The sequence below is a fragment of the Lytechinus pictus genome, unplaced genomic scaffold (genome assembly GCF_037042905.1).
Source record: "Lytechinus pictus isolate F3 Inbred unplaced genomic scaffold, Lp3.0 scaffold_20, whole genome shotgun sequence".
Taxonomy (NCBI): domain Eukaryota; kingdom Metazoa; phylum Echinodermata; class Echinoidea; order Temnopleuroida; family Toxopneustidae; genus Lytechinus; species Lytechinus pictus.
In genome coordinates this window covers 1-9,501 of record NW_026974141.1, presented here as the reverse complement: position 1 = coordinate 9,501, position 9,501 = coordinate 1, and positions in this window count along the sequence as shown.

Genomic DNA, 9,501 nt, shown 5'->3' with positions numbered 1-9,501 from the left:
CTTATTATTACACATCAGTACATATAGCTAGGGCGCTTGAATCATGAATGGTTTTGATGGTAGAGGTCGCTAGACTGTTCAATGGTCCAGGAAGGAAGGAAGGCAAAAGATATTCATTCGAGCCAACCCAATCAAAATCCCAAGATTTTTACTTTGATAATTATTGATGATACACGAAAGTGTATATGCATAATTATGATTCGCCATCTAAGCCTGCTTGATCACTGATCTTCTTTCGTCCAAATATGGAAGAAATGTCACTTAGCTTTTGAAACTATATTATTTGACCGGCGTAGGGATAAGAGCGATTCACCTTTCCAAGTATTGAATAGCATGTCCTTATGATCAAGAAATCCTCTCTTGATTTAAACGTCGATTTTTTTTTCGAAATGAAGCGGTCGTTCGACATAAGTTTTTTGGTCAAATAATACAATTTCAGATAATTATATTTCTAATGAGCTGGTAGTAAATATTAGTCCCTGTAACTTCATGCTTATATTTTTAAAGAATTTTAACGCGTTATTTTAACATCCAAGTTCGTGGGGAAAGTTTGGAATGTTTACTCTCGTGGTGCAAGTCCAGATATCTTATAACTTAACAGACGTAATAATAATTCCTAAACATTATTTTTGTATGAGAGGGGTAATGTACGATTCAATGTAGTCCAATTACAGACAGACATATTGACAATCTCTCCTTTTTTTAAGAATCACTGGAACTATCTCAGTTTTTAAATTTCATAGGTTTAAATTCACGGGAACTTTCTCAGTCGCCCAAGAAACCTAATTCATATCACTTTCGCCGCGATCATGATTTCGAGTTGTATTGGATTGGTCCGAGCAGCGAAGAAGAAGGGATAAAACATTACTGAGGCCTTTTCAAGTATTTGGCGTTTTGAGAATTTTCTTTCAAAGGGAAAGAGACGGGAGTTCGAGTTTCTAGATTAAAAACACTTGATTATTAATCTATACACGACAAAATGACTATTCAGGCATGCGTAAACCACCGTCAGTGTCGTGGCTTTCGCTTTAGGCCGACAAAACATTATAGATGGTTATTATTTTAGAGCGCTAGAAAATCATGATCAAATTTACGACTTTTAGAACCACACCAATCTGGAAGATCCAGGAGATCGTTTCATCAACATTTGCCATATAGAAAAACAAAAACATGAGTTACTTTTTCATTGTTTGTTGTACTGTCACATATCATTTGAGGAACATAACTAGAATTCGTAGGTTTATCGATCAATTAACTGCTGCTAACCATGCCATACGCTCCCTTATCCTTTCTCGTCTTGATTTCTGTAATGGCCTTCTTTCTTCAATACCAGTAACTCACATCAATCGTCTCCAGCACCTCTAAAATTGGGCGGCCCGTCTTATTTTTGAAGTCCGCCGTGACACACCTCCTGAACCCCTTTTAAATAATTTACACTGGCACCCTATTAGACAACGTATTAATTTAAAGTTACTTCTCTTTGTATACAAATCTCTCTATAACCTAGCCCCAAATTACTTGTCTGATTGTTTAGAAATTTATGTCCCAGGTAGAAAAACTAGATCCTCTGAAGACCCACTTAAATTAACATATCCAACAAAAAGAAAACAGACCGGAGATAGAACATTCACCGTTGCATCCTCAATGGAATGGAACAAACTCCCTCTCACAATAAGACAATCCCTAACAATTGAGTCCTTCAAGAAATCTCTTAAAACCCTTTTGTTCTAGACAACTGCCTTCATTTAATATGTCATTCTAATTTTAGTTTGTATAAATAAGTTAAATGAAATTGTGAGCGCTTTGGGCCATGTGGGAAAAGCGCGTTATAACTGTTGAGTATCATTATTATTATTATTATTATTATTGATTGTGAGAACCATTGTGTTTTACTGTAATTGTTTTTACTTTTAAAATATAGACTTTGGCTGATTAAGCGCCCAACGTACAGGTCCTTTTTATCAAAAACTCCAGAGAATATTGTTAAAATGGGAGGCAAAGAAAACTTTTGCTTGAGTGTTTAATTTAGTTTCCCTTTTAACAATAAAGTGAAAGTATCTCGTCCACAAAATTATAAAACTATCACTCACCCCCCCCCCCTCCCCCTCCCGCAACAACTGCAAAACAATGTCACATTTTCACTAAGGGAACCAACATTCTTTCACCAATAGAGGCGAATCGATTGTCCGATCATTCAAAGTGACCGAGAGCGCTGACACTTTTTTCATTTAGTATTTAGATTCTTAATATCAATAGACACCATGGCCATAAAATGTGATGTCTTTTCACTACACCACACCCCCCCCCCTCCATTCTAAATCAATATTCAGCATCCAAAATAACACACCCCAAAACCAAGATATAAAACAAGAATTATGCCACACAATAATTCGTCAGACAAGACGATCGAATTTGCCCAGCACGGTCAGTATCCGCCTTTTCTGAGGGCCACCGGTCACTAAAAATAGGCCAATCTGTGAAGTCAACGAACTTTCTGACGTGACATCACAATGTGATCTGCGCAGAAATAAAACTTTCATCCAATCGTTGCGCCGTAACCAAGGGAATGGTCACGGCGCACCTGTTTGTTTACTCTACATAATGCGAATGGTTCATTCTCATTGAAATGACCTTCGCAAACGGGTTTGGGTCTTTATTCACGGGACTTACTTCATATTATCATACGTCTTTATTAGGAAAATGAGATTCGTTTGCCGTTTCAGAAAGAAGGGAAACAGAATGTTTTTGAGGTAAATAATAAACACACAACTATGACGATTTCTTTTCATTAATTTCGGAAGAAAAGATGGTATTTTGTTTCATGGTCAATCGCAATCATTTTTTACGACCGTCATAATACTAGTGTGCATTGACTTTTTTTATTGATAAATCAACCTCCATCGCTCTCCACTTCAAAATGATGATGAAACTAAAAAAAAAGAGCTCTCCAACACTACTAAACTGAGCTTTGACTGTTTTGATTTTATTTTTTACCTACTACACCCTACACTTTATTATCTCATGCTACTTATACCGCTAGTCACATGACTGATGCAGCTGCAAAAATAATGCTTTAAAATTTATGTACTACTACTACTACCAATACTACTACCATCACCACCACCACTACTGCCACTACTCCTGCTACCTCGTCTTCTTCTCCTAGCACTAGTATTCATAATCATAACACCAATACTCGAAAAAATCTTATAGGATATAGAAAAAGAGAGAAATGGTCCAAGTAATGATCCTTAAAATCCTGTAAGAAAAGTCTAGTGCCCCCGTATTAGAGTGATCGCCAAACCATTTTCATCCTTAGTACTTGCTGTGTATAAAGTGATATCAATTGGAGGCGCTTTAAGTAAAGGAAGAACATTAATAATTATGGAAGTAATTCCCATGCAACGTGTAATGTCTCATACAAAATGCATTTTTGGTAATTCACAGAATTTCGCTGGAAATGCACCACGGGTTTAATTTATCCTTATTTGAAATGAAGTGAATGTAAGAGGCCACAATTCATAATCGAGATTTGTCTTGAAAAAGTAGCCGAGCTAATACTCTTTTATCAAAGAAAATTTCTAAATTGCAAATAAATCAAGAAATCGGGGGGGGGGGGGGGGATAAGAAACTTATTATTACACATCAGTACATATAGCTAGGGCGCTTGAATCATGAATGGTTTTGATGGTAGAGGTCGCTAGACTGTTCAATGGTCCAGGAAGGAAGGAAGGCAAAAGATATTCATTCGAGCCAACCCAATCAAAATCCCAAGATTTTTACTTTGATAATTATTGATGATACACGAAAGTGTATATGCATAATTATGATTCGCCATCTAAGCCTGCTTGATCACTGATCTTCTTTCGTCCAAATATGGAAGAAATGTCACTTAGCTTTTGAAACTATATTATTTGACCGGCGTAGGGATAAGAGCGATTCACCTTTCCAAGTATTGAATAGCATGTCCTTATGATCAAGAAATCCTCTCTTGATTTAAACGTCGATTTTTTTTTCGAAATGAAGCGGTCGTTCGACATAAGTTTTTTGGTCAAATAATACAATTTCAGATAATTATATTTCTAATGAGCTGGTAGTAAATATTAGTCCCTGTAACTTCATGCTTATATTTTTAAAGAATTTTAACGCGTTATTTTAACATCCAAGTTCGTGGGGAAAGTTTGGAATGTTTACTCTCGTGGTGCAAGTCCAGATATCTTATAACTTAACAGACGTAATAATAATTCCTAAACATTATTTTTGTATGAGAGGGGTAATGTACGATTCAATGTAGTCCAATTACAGACAGACATATTGACAATCTCTCCTTTTTTTAAGAATCACTGGAACTATCTCAGTTTTTAAATTTCATAGGTTTAAATTCACGGGAACTTTCTCAGTCGCCCAAGAAACCTAATTCATATCACTTTCGCCGCGATCATGATTTCGAGTTGTATTGGATTGGTCCGAGCAGCGAAGAAGAAGGGATAAAACATTACTGAGGCCTTTTCAAGTATTTGGCGTTTTGAGAATTTTCTTTCAAAGGGAAAGAGACGGGAGTTCGAGTTTCTAGATTAAAAACACTTGATTATTAATCTATACACGACAAAATGACTATTCAGGCATGCGTAAACCACCGTCAGTGTCGTGGCTTTCGCTTTAGGCCGACAAAACATTATAGATGGTTATTATTTTAGAGCGCTAGAAAATCATGATCAAATTTACGACTTTTAGAACCACACCAATCTGGAAGATCCAGGAGATCGTTTCATCAACATTTGCCATATAGAAAAACAAAAACATGAGTTACTTTTTCATTGTTTGTTGTACTGTCACATATCATTTGAGGAACATAACTAGAATTCGTAGGTTTATCGATCAATTAACTGCTGCTAACCATGCCATACGCTCCCTTATCCTTTCTCGTCTTGATTTCTGTAATGGCCTTCTTTCTTCAATACCAGTAACTCACATCAATCGTCTCCAGCACCTCTAAAATTGGGCGGCCCGTCTTATTTTTGAAGTCCGCCGTGACACACCTCCTGAACCCCTTTTAAATAATTTACACTGGCACCCTATTAGACAACGTATTAATTTAAAGTTACTTCTCTTTGTATACAAATCTCTCTATAACCTAGCCCCAAATTACTTGTCTGATTGTTTAGAAATTTATGTCCCAGGTAGAAAAACTAGATCCTCTGAAGACCCACTTAAATTAACATATCCAACAAAAAGAAAACAGACCGGAGATAGAACATTCACCGTTGCATCCTCAATGGAATGGAACAAACTCCCTCTCACAATAAGACAATCCCTAACAATTGAGTCCTTCAAGAAATCTCTTAAAACCCTTTTGTTCTAGACAACTGCCTTCATTTAATATGTCATTCTAATTTTAGTTTGTATAAATAAGTTAAATGAAATTGTGAGCGCTTTGGGCCATGTGGGAAAAGCGCGTTATAACTGTTGAGTATCATTATTATTATTATTATTATTATTGATTGTGAGAACCATTGTGTTTTACTGTAATTGTTTTTACTTTTAAAATATATAGACTTTGGCTGATTAAGCGCCCAACGTACAGGTCCTTTTTATCAAAAACTCCAGAGAATATTGTTAAAATGGGAGGCAAAGAAAACTTTTGCTTGAGTGTTTAATTTAGTTTCCCTTTTAACAATAAAGTGAAAGTATCTCGTCCACAAAATTATAAAACTATCACTCACCCCCCCCCCCTCCCCCTCCCGCAACAACTGCAAAACAATGTCACATTTTCACTAAGGGAACCAACATTCTTTCACCAATAGAGGCGAATCGATTGTCCGATCATTCAAAGTGACCGAGAGCGCTGACACTTTTTTCATTTAGTATTTAGATTCTTAATATCAATAGACACCATGGCCATAAAATGTGATGTCTTTTCACTACACCACACCCCCCCCTCCATTCTAAATCAATATTCAGCATCCAAAATAACACACCCCAAAACCAAGATATAAAACAAGAATTATGCCACACAATAATTCGTCAGACAAGACGATCGAATTTGCCCAGCACGGTCAGTATCCGCCTTTTCTGAGGGCCACCGGTCACTAAAAATAGGCCAATCTGTGAAGTCAACGAACTTTCTGACGTGACATCACAATGTGATCTGCGCAGAAATAAAACTTTCATCCAATCGTTGCGCCGTAACCAAGGGAATGGTCACGGCGCACCTGTTTGTTTACTCTACATAATGCGAATGGTTCATTCTCATTGAAATGACCTTCGCAAACGGGTTTGGGTCTTTATTCACGGGACTTACTTCATATTATCATACGTCTTTATTAGGAAAATGAGATTCGTTTGCCGTTTCAGAAAGAAGGGAAACAGAATGTTTTTGAGGTAAATAATAAACACACAACTATGACGATTTCTTTTCATTAATTTCGGAAGAAAAGATGGTATTTTGTTTCATGGTCAATCGCAATCATTTTTACGACCGTCATAATACTAGTGTGCATTGACTTTTTTTATTGATAAATCAACCTCCATCGCTCTCCACTTCAAAATGATGATGAAACTAAAAAAAAAGAGCTCTCCAACACTACTAAACTGAGCTTTGACTGTTTTGATTTTATTTTTTACCTACTACACCCTACACTTTATTATCTCATGCTACTTATACCGCTAGTCACATGACTGATGCAGCTGCAAAAATAATGCTTTAAAATTTATGTACTACTACTACTACCAATACTACTACCATCACCACCACCACTACTGCCACTACTCCTGCTACCTCGTCTTCTTCTCCTAGCACTAGTATTCATAATCATAACACCAATACTCGAAAAAATCTTATAGGATATAGAAAAAGAGAGAAATGGTCCAAGTAATGATCCTTAAAATCCTGTAAGAAAAGTCTAGTGCCCCCGTATTAGAGTGATCGCCAAACCATTTTCATCCTTAGTACTTGCTGTGTATAAAGTGATATCAATTGGAGGCGCTTTAAGTAAAGGAAGAACATTAATAATTATGGAAGTAATTCCCATGCAACGTGTAATGTCTCATACAAAATGCATTTTTGGTAATTCACAGAATTTCGCTGGAAATGCACCACGGGTTTAATTTATCCTTATTTGAAATGAAGTGAATGTAAGAGGCCACAATTCATAATCGAGATTTGTCTTGAAAAAGTAGCCGAGCTAATACTCTTTTATCAAAGAAAATTTCTAAATTGCAAATAAATCAAGAAATCGGGGGGGGGGGGGGGGGGGATAAGAAACTTATTATTACACATCAGTACATATAGCTAGGGCGCTTGAATCATGAATGGTTTTGATGGTAGAGGTCGCTAGACTGTTCAATGGTCCAGGAAGGAAGGAAGGCAAAAGATATTCATTCGAGCCAACCCAATCAAAATCCCAAGATTTTTACTTTGATAATTATTGATGATACACGAAAGTGTATATGCATAATTATGATTCGCCATCTAAGCCTGCTTGATCACTGATCTTCTTTCGTCCAAATATGGAAGAAATGTCACTTAGCTTTTGAAACTATATTATTTGACCGGCGTAGGGATAAGAGCGATTCACCTTTCCAAGTATTGAATAGCATGTCCTTATGATCAAGAAATCCTCTCTTGATTTAAACGTCGATTTTTTTTTCGAAATGAAGCGGTCGTTCGACATAAGTTTTTTGGTCAAATAATACAATTTCAGATAATTATATTTCTAATGAGCTGGTAGTAAATATTAGTCCCTGTAACTTCATGCTTATATTTTTAAAGAATTTTAACGCGTTATTTTAACATCCAAGTTCGTGGGGAAAGTTTGGAATGTTTACTCTCGTGGTGCAAGTCCAGATATCTTATAACTTAACAGACGTAATAATAATTCCTAAACATTATTTTTGTATGAGAGGGGTAATGTACGATTCAATGTAGTCCAATTACAGACAGACATATTGACAATCTCTCCTTTTTTTAAGAATCACTGGAACTATCTCAGTTTTTAAATTTCATAGGTTTAAATTCACGGGAACTTTCTCAGTCGCCCAAGAAACCTAATTCATATCACTTTCGCCGCGATCATGATTTCGAGTTGTATTGGATTGGTCCGAGCAGCGAAGAAGAAGGGATAAAACATTACTGAGGCCTTTTCAAGTATTTGGCGTTTTGAGAATTTTCTTTCAAAGGGAAAGAGACGGGAGTTCGAGTTTCTAGATTAAAAACACTTGATTATTAATCTATACACGACAAAATGACTATTCAGGCATGCGTAAACCACCGTCAGTGTCGTGGCTTTCGCTTTAGGCCGACAAAACATTATAGATGGTTATTATTTTAGAGCGCTAGAAAATCATGATCAAATTTACGACTTTTAGAACCACACCAATCTGGAAGATCCAGGAGATCGTTTCATCAACATTTGCCATATAGAAAAACAAAAACATGAGTTACTTTTTCATTGTTTGTTGTACTGTCACATATCATTTGAGGAACATAACTAGAATTCGTAGGTTTATCGATCAATTAACTGCTGCTAACCATGCCATACGCTCCCTTATCCTTTCTCGTCTTGATTTCTGTAATGGCCTTCTTTCTTCAATACCAGTAACTCACATCAATCGTCTCCAGCACCTCTAAAATTGGGCGGCCCGTCTTATTTTTGAAGTCCGCCGTGACACACCTCCTGAACCCCTTTTAAATAATTTACACTGGCACCCTATTAGACAACGTATTAATTTAAAGTTACTTCTCTTTGTATACAAATCTCTCTATAACCTAGCCCCAAATTACTTGTCTGATTGTTTAGAAATTTATGTCCCAGGTAGAAAAACTAGATCCTCTGAAGACCCACTTAAATTAACATATCCAACAAAAAGAAAACAGACCGGAGATAGAACATTCACCGTTGCATCCTCAATGGAATGGAACAAACTCCCTCTCACAATAAGACAATCCCTAACAATTGAGTCCTTCAAGAAATCTCTTAAAACCCTTTTGTTCTAGACAACTGCCTTCATTTAATATGTCATTCTAATTTTAGTTTGTATAAATAAGTTAAATGAAATTGTGAGCGCTTTGGGCCATGTGGGAAAAGCGCGTTATAACTGTTGAGTATCATTATTATTATTATTATTATTATTGATTGTGAGAACCATTGTGTTTTACTGTAATTGTTTTTACTTTTAAAATATAGACTTTGGCTGATTAAGCGCCCAACGTACAGGTCCTTTTTATCAAAAACTCCAGAGAATATTGTTAAAATGGGAGGCAAAGAAAACTTTTGCTTGAGTGTTTAATTTAGTTTCCCTTTTAACAATAAAGTGAAAGTATCTCGTCCACAAAATTATAAAACTATCACTCACCCCCCCCCCTCCCCCTCCCGCAACAACTGCAAAACAATGTCACATTTTCACTAAGGGAACCAACATTCTTTCACCAATAGAGGCGAATCGATTGTCCGATCATTCAAAGTGACCGAGAGCGCTGACACTTTTTTCATTTAGTATTTA